The 12,914-nt window shown below is 40.7% G+C and overlaps 1 protein-coding gene across 1 annotated transcript in view; it reads right to left on the reverse strand.

Moving 5' to 3' along the window:
- Positions 1 to 12,914, reverse strand: part of ATP8A2 (ATPase phospholipid transporting 8A2) — a 510,308-nt gene that overhangs the window by 246,212 nt on the left and 251,182 nt on the right. The window lies entirely within an intron of this gene.

Genomic DNA, 12,914 nt, shown 5'->3' on the forward strand with positions numbered 1-12,914 from the left:
TCCTCACAAGGCAGAGAGCTCTCTGGTGTCTCTTCTTATAAGGGCACTAACCTATTGGATCAGATCCCATCCTTATGACCTCATTTTACCTTAATTACCTCCTACAGGCTATATTTCTGAAGATAGTCACATTAGGGGTTAGGGCTTCAACATATGAATTTTGGAAGAACACAATTAGGTCTGCAACAGTATCAGATTTCCTTTCACTATGTCTTTGGCCTTGGGCAAAGCACTAGGAGAGTCACTTAGATCCTTTTCATGTATCATCTAGTCCCTTTGAGTCCACAGAGTTTCAGCAAACCCACAGGATTGGCCTTGCTACAGGCAGCGTATGGAGCCCAGTCTGAACAAGGGAGTCTGGCCCCACTCAAAGTTCTGCCTCTCAGTCACCTTAACAGAGAGACTGAGTTATGGGGGGAAATGCTTCACTTTCCTCAACATTCTCCCCTGTCCTGAGTGTGCACCTAGGGAGAGATTTCCTACAAGGCTAGTGCTCCTGGCCCTGGAGTCCCAGAGGCCACTGCATTAACCAATGAAGATCATCTCGACACCTTCACTTGGGGCTCTGTGCAAACTGAGAGGAGTTCAGGAACCTTGTCTAATGGGGGAACTGCTCCAACAACCCTGGCTCACAAACCTCAAGTCGAACAGCAGCCAGGTAAATACATCTGATTGAAGCAAAACAAGTTGATACAGGAGAGCACATATTTGGAATGACTGTCCATAGGTACTACTTTATACATCAAGAAAATTAACACAGAAAAAGCAACTACAAGGCATTTGCATTTCCTCCAGCAGTAAAAAAAGGGTAACAAATTTGTCCCATGAATGCAGATAACAAGAGCACTTCATCTAGTGTCCTAGATCTCCTTAACTGTGATGCATGTTCCTTCTAATATCTTACCCTTCTCAGATCCAGCCTGGGTCATATGACAGCAAGGTATCTGCCTCTCCCCTGTTTAAAATCATCCATCCCTCTGCAAGATGCAAAGGGAACTCACCTGCTTTAGAAAACTTCTTAGTAGACCAATTCCAAAAAGAACAACTTGGACTTGCAACCTCGTGAGATTTAATTTTCAGTCAGTTTCATCTTCTCCATGGGTTGTTTTGTGTATTTTCTAAACTCATATTATGCTTAAGTCTTTTTCCACCAGAATGTAAGCTAAGGGAGACTGTGTGTATCCTTGAGTCCATCTCTTTTTCACCCTGCAGAAGCACAAACTACAGTGATTGGTCAAAAGTGGGCATTCCATAAATTCTAGTTACAAACTTAACAAAAAGGTGTCCTCTATAGCTTAAGACAGATTGATTGAGTGACTGTCATGGGGGAGTCTGAACTCAGGGGACACCTACCTATACCAGACCTGGAGATTATGCAAAATTCTGGAAATTAATCTCCCCTCCAGTGTCCCCTGTGACATGGCCTGTCTTATAGGCAGTCTCCCCTATCCTACCATCGCCAACTACATTCAGTCACTAAGAGTTATTGATTTTAACACCTTAAAGACTATGAATCTGGATCAGGGTCCATCACAGAGAATCTAAAATTCAGTCCAATAGCTGTTTGAATTCCTACTATGTGTCAGACTCAGGCTGCTACCATCCTGGTGGAGGTCCTGACTGTAGCTAAATGAAAGTACTGCAAGGGCCTCACACCTTGCATACATATTCTAATCTGACCTAATCAGATTGTTGCCTTCCCCTAAACACATGCAAACTCTCTTAATCCTATCAGAACACTTCAGCTCCTCACCGTAATCTTTAAAGTCTTTCTTCATGAACTCTGGGGCTAGACTGCAGGGCTCCAACCTGGAATCTGCTGGGACAGGCCCTTGGAATGTCTTCAATCCTCTGTGTCTCAGCTCTCCCCACTATGAAGCAAGGATAGTAGGTCTCCTCTCTCTGGACTGCCTTAAGGATTCTCAAAGGCAATAGATGATAAGTGTTTACAGGGGGCCTGGACACAGTGATAATCTGAGGGTTAGTGTCATTATCACTAGTATTTCTTACCAGACAGCCACTGCTTGGAGCTCACTAAGCTCCCTCATCTCCCTAGACTTGACTTTTAGAGCACCTCTCATTGCGAATTGTGCCACCATGTGTCATATCTGGGCCTTCTCACACACTGAGCCCTCTGGCAGGCAGAGGTTGGACCATTTCTGTGGATTCATCAACCTTAATCAGGAGGCACTTGCTCAGCTGCGCCACAGTGAAGAGCTGGGCAGTCCTGTGAGCTGACTGCTGGTGACGCAGCTATCTGCTCAGTCACACTGACACCAGATCATCTCACAGAAATACATAAAATAGATCTCAAGTAGGCCTAGAAGATATTTAAAAGTCTTCTTTTTCTCCACATCATTATCTAAATACATGTGACACTTAATCCAAAGAAATCTTTAGCTCAAGACAGTCTTAAGTAGAAATATAGAACCACCAGACACAGGACAACGGAGCCGCACTGAAAACTCTTGACAGCGATTTTCAAATAAAGGAAACACAAATAGGACCACAGCCAACTCCCACCTATGTCTTTAACCTCTGATTATAAATATTTTTAAACTTCATGAAATGTTGGTACCAGCCCTAATGCATTCATTATTTATTATTCTTAAGTAGCTATGTTTACACTCACATGGGCTAATATACAATTACGGCTATATAGTAATATAAATTTGGATCCCAAGTGTCATTAAAGTAAATTAACATCGTTCAACATTTATATTTTCCCTTTTTACAAAAGACTTCACTGCCTTCTCTATAAATCTTGTATTTGTTCCAAGATTTTGTAATTCAAACTTCATACATTGATGTGAAGCATCAGGGTTTGAAAAACCATTGAACATATATCTATACTCAGATGTGAAATTACCTACAAATAAGCATATGTTCCCTTACTGCTGTTATTTTCTGTTTTAGGAAAATATTTCAATACCTATTCATCATGATTTTATAATGAGAAAATGAGAACTTAAGGTTCAAATGTCTGGAAATAGACAAAATATTGTGATACCATAGGAATCCTAATTTCTCAAGCTCAAATATTTTCAAACAACACCTTTCCATTAAAACAAATAAGAGAAAGAAAAAATGCACAAACGATTGACAGATGGTTTTAACTTGGCACTTGTGTATTTGTTTAAGGATTGTCTTCAAGCTGGCATATTTACTTTGGTCTTTAATGACTGGTATGTCCAAGTGGGGAAAGGACATCACTATGAATAATTGCTTAGTAAGAGAAAAATGCTTGCTCTGTTTTTCTCGGATGACCCAGGTGTCAAGATTTTGATGGGATGGCGGGGGAGAGAGTAGCTGTCTGTCTGTCTGTCTGCCTCTTTCTCATCTGCTGGCCTGTCAGGAACTAAGCCACTGGAGACAGTTCAGCCCTGGAACTCTGACAGAGCTCAGTTAGCTGATTAAACAGAAACCAAATCTTTCAGCAGAAGCTTGCAGTCTCTGCTGACCCAGCAAAGCTCTGCAGATGACAGTGGAAATAAAGCTTAGACATCGCCAATCATAAAACTCAAACCAAGCCCAGGCTTCCAAGATTTGGCAACCATCAATCTGACATTTCTCCTGTTGACAATTTACTTGTAGCCCTAAGTGGGACTAAATATAAATATCAAGAACTCTGAGAAACAAAACACTTGAATGTTCCTCACTTGTTATTTGTCTCCTCCAAAGTTAAGTAAGAAACTAAATCAGAGAAGCTTACAGCAGGGCAGCATTCTACCAGTGGACATCAAGGGACCAGGAAGACAGTTCGCTAAGTGAAATAAGACAGTCACAGAACGACTAACAATGTGTGATTCCTCTTATATGAGGCATCTAAAATAGCCACAGGCACAGAATTAGACAACAGAATGGTGGTTACCGGGGGATGGGAAAAGGGATAATGGGAAGCTGTTGTTCAATGGGTGTGAAGTTACAGTTATAATAAGAGGCCTAAGTTTCAGACACATACTGTACAACACAGTGTCTGCAGCTGGCAATGAGGTAGTATGCACTTAAAAATTTAAGAAGGTAGATCTTATGTTAAGTGTTCTTACTATGCCACCCCCCCCCCCACGCAAATACACACACACAAAAAAAGGGGGGGAAAACACACAAGGGTACACAAGGAAACTTTTGGAGGTGATAGATATGTTTATTACCTGCATCGTGTTGATGGTAACATGAGTATACACATACGTCCAAAATCACCAAATTGTGTATGTTAATTATGTGCAGGTTTTTTACTACCTCAATAAAGCTGGAAAAACCAAAACAAAACAGAGAAGGCTGTCATCTGCATAATTGCTAATTGTGACCCTGGTGCTTCTTGTTCAAAGTGGGGGACAGTGAAGCTTCCAGGGTGGAAGAGTCCTTATGGTTTTCAGGATCATAGGAGCAATACTGGCTGTCAAAATTGGGAAAGGGAAAGCATCGATAATTCAGGAGGTGATAGATGAGGGAAAGTGTCAGATGTATAGACAGGAAAATGGAAAACATAATTTTCTTTGGGACCAATTAATGTAAGAGCTACTTTGCATAGCCTCAGTCAGAAAGATGTCAATGTTGTCGGGAGAAGTGGAATTCTTTCCAATTCAAAGTTAACATGACACTTTCTTGTATTAATGAAACACATTCTGAACTACTTCACAGGAAAAAGAAATAAAAGCACTTTAAGTACAAATACTATCACAAGGCAAGGCTTGGGGACATAAATATTCATGACATATTCCACGTGTGTAATTAGGCTCTATTCTTGACTCTTTTCTTCCTGGTTTGTTTTTCTAGTAGGAAAGATGCCAAATATTATGAGCGTCTACTTCAGAATTGTGGACCACAATTTGACCTAACATCACCTTGTTTCATTTGGCAAGCAGGATTGTCAAAAATGACATGCACCAATGAATTAATCATCCATGCAAGTGGGAGAGGAAAAAAACAGGGGGAAAACTTAAGTGACATGTCCATGAGCTCTTCAGGCATCTCATATGGGTCCCAATGTGTTGAGAGCACAAGAGTAAGTGGATGGAAGATCACACAGACCTTGTTACCACAATTCTTAGACTACTGTGCAAAGAGGAAAGGGCCTTGTTACCTCCTCTGTATCTAAGCTTCTGCGCAGGCACACTGGGTGTGGAGAGCATCAACCAAAGGGAACTGCTGCTGTGTAAACCACGATAGAGAACAGTTCTACTAAAGAAAAAAAGTGATATAACACCAATTTTATAACCAACAAACAAAAATTCCCTGAAAGACTCATTCCCAATTACACAGCATATTATTACAGAACAAACCCTACAATTAAATGCCTCCTAATAGGTTTTTCCATCATGTTATGCCATAAGTGCCATATTTTAATTTTGATTACTTATAGCAGGTTTCCTTTTTTATTTTATCTTTAAAATTTATTTTACAATTACAGTTGACATACAATATTATATTAGTTCCAAGTGTATAACATAGTAATTAGACATTTATATACCTTACAACATGATCCTCCCAATAAGGCTAGTACCCATCTGACACTATATGTGGTTATTACCATGTTATTGACTATGCCCCCTTATACACTGCGGGTTTTCTTAAAGAAGAGTGTCTTGTATTCTCAGTCTTATACTAAAATATCTGCCTACATCTTATTACATGTACTGTATCTTCCTACCAAATCTCCCTACCTGCTAGTTCAGGACACAAACGACACAGTTGACAGGTTAATTTATTTTTCTGTTTCTCACCTTAAGGAGTTTTATACATTTATATATAAATAGTGATAATATATAACTTTTACCCTAAGAGCTAAAATGTTGATCTTGTACAGGGACTGGTAGAAATTATTCCTACAATAGTTATTTAAGATGAAAATAGTCTTTCATTTCTAAACATCAATCATCAACAAAATTAGCTTTGATTTCAAAAAGTTTAATCTAATGTATTATTTTTTTCCCTGAGCTAGAGATATCTACCTAGAAAGGGATTCCTTCCTTTACTTCGGATTACTACCCCAAAGTCTCCAATACACCAGTCTTAACAATGGTTAATGTAAGCTATTTTTAATATGCTACAAAATCTATGTCAATATAATCTTCATCCTTAGAGAAATAGTGGTAAAACCTGTGGGTGACAGAAAGTTTTTTAAACTTTGGGTTTTTGGAAATTGCTTTTATTTAACATGGTGCAGAAGAACCCTTATGTTTGAGCACATTCATCTATAGCAGAGTAACAGCAGGCCACTTAGAATCAAACAGAATTGCTGTAATCATTCACATAATAGCATTTATTTTAAAGCTAAACAAACAAATAAAAACCTGCCTCAAAATGAATTCTACCTTAATTGCATTTAATCAACAAATGGTCAAACCCATGCTAAGCCATAGCACAAACAACCCAAGGATAGGCTTACACCTTGACAAGTTAATAATACTCTCTGGAATAAAATGTCAAAGGAGGAAGCTGACTTATAACTAAACATGTATGATGCTGAGAAATCACATCATGAAAGAAACTAAAGAAAAATTTTATTTTTGCAAGTGTATGATTGGACTTCTACCAATGTGGAAGCCAACTAAAACATGATCCTTGGTACAATTCTAATTAGTGTGTCGGAACTCTGTTTTGATATAATCCTTGCATGTGGTTCACAGGCTAAAAGATACCACACACAAAATGAATAATGCTCTGAGATTTCCTATTATTATTCATTAGGCCTCATTAATGTAAAAAGCCGGTTCTTTCCTATACTAAGTAGTCTAAAGGTAGGACAAATGTACAGGTTTTGGGATGCAGCCTAACTGAGTCATAGGCTTAAAAGAGTCCAGGAAATGGGTATAAGTTCAACCAGCTATGGGCAATCATGTTCAATAAGGCAATCTGTGTTGATTTCCTCTTAGATTTTGCTCATAGAACTGTCCTGCCACAAATTAATCTCTCAACTGCTCCCCTTTCTTGGCAAGACTATGATTACTAACCAGAGGAGAATACATTTGTCTCAGCAAGAAGTGAGCTACTGACCACATCTCTCATTCTAAGTCAAATAACCACTTTCTTCGGTGAAGGGCACAACCCTTTTGCCAATTTTTATGTTGCTTACTCTTGAATCCATTATTATTTTATGGAAATCACCAAGTGTCTTTGCAATAACCTGAATATCCAACAACTAGGAATAAGTTAAACTAATACATTTTCACATAACAGAACACTCTTAAGTTTTCTAAAAACATATTTTATATTACTATTTGACACAGCAACTGTTTATAACCATTTCACTTCACATATTTTAACAGTCTAACCCTCTTCCAGTAATATACATCTCAACTGAAAGAGATCTAGATTTAAGCACCAACTGCTAACAGTGAGCACTAAACTCTAGCTGGTGGGGTTGTTTTCTTTCCTCTTGCTTATCTGCATTTTCTAACTTTTCTACATGAAATATAAATCACTCGAGTTAGAAAAATAAACCCAAAAAGTTTTTAGAAAAAATAACTGTGCCCCCTCTGCCATTTTCTCTTGACTGTCTTTACTTCTGTGGCACCACAGTAGGTTTACACTTGTTTATCTTTGAATCGATCCTGAAGGACAGAAGTCTAAACACATCCGAGAAAATAAATGATGTCTTCTGGAGCCTTAATTTGCACATCCAGTGGAAATCCCTGCTGTGATGCTTTCCTTTCACTCCATCTCCTGCCCGGGGACATAAAGCCATAAATCATGGCTGCCAATGTGGCCACTCTGGGGGCCCTGAGCATCCCGTGTTTGCAGGGAGGTGTGGGGGGTGGCGGAGGGGGTGGCACCCACCAGCTTCCTCACAGGGAGGACCCTGATGATTCTTTCATGACTCTTTTCCTGACAGTATGCACTAACTTTTAAAAATTTTGGATGTTCTAAAAAGGTCGAAGTAAAAATGAGAAAACATGAAAGACAATAGTTTTAAGGAAACAGGGAAGAGAGAACAGAGGGCTCCTTCTTGAATATACTGAAAATGGTTTACACATTTTCTACATGACTCTTATCCCTTTGAGAATGACAAATCCTGTAAGATTTTATGCTAACAAGGTTTCGACAAATTCTGCAGTTTAAAAAATCATGCTAAAAGCAAAAGCTTTTATTAGAAGCTGCAAGTATTAACAGTAATAGACATGTGAGTATGACTTAGTTGACGTGGTCAGCTACATGATTCAGAGCCCTGACATTCAGATCCAGGATAAAATGCTAATGTGTCCCTTAATAGCTGAAGCATGGGCAGGGTGATGAGATTTTTCTGAGGCCTTAATTTTCTCATTTATAAAAACAAGACAATACTTATCAAGGATCAACAATATAAGAGACTGTAATTTCTGACCTCAATATAATAATCTGCTTATATGGTTTGGTCTTTCTAAAAGTTCTTAAAACCATACCTAGTATGCTGCCAGAAGGCGCTGGCGACTCAGAGGAAAGCGATACCTGTCTACCGAGACAGTCAACTCTAGACGAGTGGGGAAGACCAGAGTGAGGAGATGCACAGACAGGGGACTGGGACTAACTCAGTTTACACATTTTGCATTTAAGGTCCCCAAAGGATGTCAGTGTGAAAAAGTCCCAGGCATAGATGGATCTACAGATCAGCAGGCATCATGCTGGACTGGGGAAGTCATCTACTCTCAACCCTGACTACCCATAAGAATCAAGAGGGGAGTTTCTAAAATTCCTAGAGCTCTGAATTGTTCTAGGATGGGGCTTGGGGATCAGAATCCTTTCTGTTTGTTTTCGTTCAACAAAGATTTCATTCAAATGAGTAAAACTTTCCGTGAACATTTCACTTCCTGTCATTTGACAACCTTTTTATTTAAATGGATGAATTATTTCATTGATTTATGTTTTTAAGGTAAAGTTCACATAACAGTACCCATTGTAAAGCCCAACAATTCAGTGGCATTTAGTACGCGGCCGTGTGGTGCACCCATCGCCTCTATCTAGTCCCAAAACACCCTCCTCACCCCACAAGGAGACCCTGCAGCCACTGGACGGCTGCTCCCCATTCCTCTTCCTCCTGGCCCCTGCAACCACCAGTCTGCTCTGTCTGCATTTGCTTATTCTGAATATTCCATGTGAATGTAATCAAATTACATGTGGTCTTTTGTGACTGGTTCCTTTCGTGGCATCTTTCTGAGGGTCACCCCTGAAGCAGCATGTGCCAGTGCTCCACTCGTTCTTATGGCTGAATGACACCCACTGTACAAACCCGCCGCATTGTCTGTCCATTCCGCCGCCAGTGCACACTTGGGCTGTCTCTTCCCTTTTTTTTTTTAAATTTTATTTTTGTTTAAAATATTACAGATGTCCCTTTTTCTCCCCAATGTGTCTCTTCCCTTTGACTGTCGTGAACAGTGCTTCCATTTGTTTTTAATATTTGGGTGTATACCTAGGAGTGGAACTGCTGGGTCATGAGGTAATTTTATGTCTAACTCTTTGGGGGGAGGGGGAACCGTATGAAGTTCTCCAGATGATTCAGAGTGACTGCGGTGCTCGGAATCACGAGCGTGGAAGGACGAGGCGCGCGAATAAACGGAGCGGGAACCCCCCGGGCCAGAGGTGAACCTGGAGCCGCAGCAGTTCAAAGCTGCCCCAAAAGAGCCCACGAGGGGCACGCGGGCCTGGGGGGAGGTGTCACAGCAACACAGGAGAATCCAACGGGGAGCCATCAAGCCAAATGCTGAGGCCGAATCAAGAAAGAAACTGGGAGTTTGCTGCACGGGGCAAGAGGAGGTCCCTGGAGGCCTGGGCCTGCTGCTCCACTGGGCCTGGCGCACACGCGACGCCAGGCAGCGGGAGGGGCGACACTGCCACACTCGCACCCATTCCTCACTCTCAAGAGGCAGGGGCCAGGCCTCGCCTCCATTCTCCCATGGCACTAGGAACGTACAAGGCAGACCCATCGAGGCCACGGTAAACATGGTATCGGGCTAACCTGTTTATACCTCATCAATGTGTCACCGGCCCTGCCAGACAGAGCGACAAGCTGCAGCGGAGCACTGGCTGGGAGCCATTCTGCCCTCCACGCCGTGACCTTTCCAGGATTTTAGCTACATGGAAAACATTTGGGCACAACCATGTATAATTAGAAAAATTACTTCATTCTAATCTCAGGAAAATATTTAACAAATTCTTACATTTTCTTCCTTTTGCTGCCTAAAATATTGTTTTAGTTTTAAAGTATTTATCCATTTTTTACGCACTCACCAGTCTCTGAATCAATACTGATGGGAGACGATGCTTCATGATTTCACTGAAAAGTTATTTTCTGAAGTAAATTATTTTCTTTTATGATTAGAGAAAAGAGTAACTTTTACAACTATTAAGTTTTAAAGATGAAAAGTGAGAGTTAAGGTCAATTTTATGTTTGAAGTCACTTTTTAAATTTAACTTTAAGTTTAAATTCTCAATGAATAGTAGGCACATTTGAAGTGTACAAGTGCTTTTTTTAAAAAAAGTATATGCTAATTTTTTTTCTCAACCTTAAGTGTGAGAGCAGCCAGGAAATGTCTCCTGGAGCGGGAAAGAGCGCTCTCCTGGATTCCTTTTCTCAATTAATGCTTCTATTTTGTAGACAGTAACAGTATTTAATTTGAAATTTCCTCTTTCTGTGCCAATTCCAGTTTGAACCCCTTCCTGTGAAGGCTTTAAGTGTACAGCTTTATGTGACACACAAAACACTCAAAGCAGCCAAAGTAAGAAGGGGAAAAAGATGTTTTTCTTTAGTATCAAGCACCTGGCAAGAAAAGCACATGTCGAGCCTGGAAGGCATTCCCGGCTCTCCCCTGAGAGTCCAAACGGACTCGTTTTGATTTCCCTTTGAAAAACCATGAGGTTAGAGCACATTTGCTTTGATTTATAGTTTACCAGACTTTTCTGTGTTGTTTCTGGTTGTTTCTGCTGCTGTTGCTTGTTTCTGCTCACCGACAAGTCAGGGTGAGGCTCCTTGACCAACGTGGCGGTTGGCAGGGAGAGTGACTTCTCCCCATGACTCCTGGCTCTGGGTGGGACAGTAACAACCTCTAGCTCTGGGGACTTACAAAAATCAGGCACCACCTACGCAGCAACTTCACGATGTAGACACAAAGAGGAAATTATGAGAAAAAAGTACCTCCCTACCATCTTTCTACCCGTCTTGCCATTTGCATGCCCCTGATCTAACCTGTCCAAATGGAGTCATGGAAGAAAGCCCAGTGTCAGTTGCTCTTACAAGAGAGCTTGTTAGCTATGACACCAAAACACAAGGGACAAAAGAAAAAATGATTAAATGGATTTCAAAATTAAAATATTTTCTGCTGCAAACAATACGACATACAGAATGGGAGAAAATGTTTGTGAATCATATATCTGATTAGATATTTGTATCCAGAGGATATAAGGAACTCTTACAACTCAATAATTAAAAAATAATCCGATTTTTAAAATGTGTACAGGACTTGAATAGACATTTCTCCAAGAAGACATACAAATGGCTAATACACACATGAAAAGATGCTCAACATCATTAACCATCAGGGAAATGCAAATCAAAACCACAGTGAGCTCCCACCTCCCACCCACTGGGATAACCAATTAAAAAGATGGATAATAACAAGTGTTGGCATGGATGCAGAGAAACTGGAACACTCACACATAGCTGGTGGCAACATAAAAGGGTGTAGCTACTTTGGGAACCAATATAACAGTTCCTCAAACGGTTAAACAGACAGTTACAACCTGACCCAGCACTTCCTCTCCTAGGTGTATAACCCAGAGAAATGAAAACATATGTCCACACAAAAACCTGTACATGAATCTCACAGCAACATTACTCATAATAGTCAAAAGTATAAGCAATCCAAATGTTAATCAAAATGGATAATAACATGCGGTATATCCACACAATGGAATATTATTCAACATAAAAAGGAATGAAGTACTAATATATCTCATAACCTGAATGGACCTTGGAAACATTACGCTAACTTAAAGAAATCAGTTAGAAAAAGACCACATCTTATGTGATTGCATTTATACAAAGTCCTGAATAGGCAAATCTGTAGAGACACGAAAGCAGATAAGCGGTTTAGTAGTTGGGGGAGGGGGGCTTGGTGGGTGGAGGGGCATGAGGATTGACTGATAATGGACGAGAGTTTCGTTTTGGGGTGACTAAAATATTCTAAAATTAGTTGTAGTGACAGTTAAAAAACTTTGCGAATATACTAAAAGCTACTGAACGATATACATTTTGGGTGAATTATATCTCAGGAAGCTGTATTTCATTTCCAGATGCTCTGGCCACTCCTCACTGCCCAAGGTCCCTCGCAGCTGTGCAAGCTCCCTGCCTTAAAGGGGGCGCAGAGTTCTTGTTCATCGCTTCAAACACATCTGAACTTGTTCCTCACCCCCGAACATCCCGTAACCACCGCACAAGAGCAACACTCCTTCCACCCCGGAGGCTGCCCGGTCAACCATTCCAGCTCTCCTCAACCTTTGGGGGGCATGTTCCACTTAAAGAAAGGGATCAGGCCAGCAGAACAAAATGATAGAGAGCCATCATTATGTGCAGGCAGGCAGGCAGGTCTGGGTTCTGGGAGAGGGGTGTATTCATGGGGAAAGGAGAACAGATTCTTTGGTCTCGTGTAGGAACCAGTGTTGGGGGTGGGGGCAGTGAGGAAACCTGGGAGAGACCACTGTCCTGACGTCAGGTATGGCAGATGATGTCACTAGGGACTTCTAAGGCAGACACAGCAAGGCCATCTTGTCAACGTGACAACTGGTTATTCTAAAGTGGCCTTGCCAGAACCCACACAAGGCTTTCTTAAAGGGTTGATGTATAGAGGAAGTTAAAAGCATTTTGATAACTGGCTTCTGAGAAAACATCACAAAAAACAATGTTCACAAAGTATAAAAAGTGTATATAACATATAAGCAGGCAC

Source organism: Miniopterus natalensis, chromosome 2 (genome assembly GCF_054644295.1).
Source record: "Miniopterus natalensis isolate mMinNat1 chromosome 2, mMinNat1.hap1, whole genome shotgun sequence".
NCBI lineage: Eukaryota > Metazoa > Chordata > Mammalia > Chiroptera > Miniopteridae > Miniopterus > Miniopterus natalensis.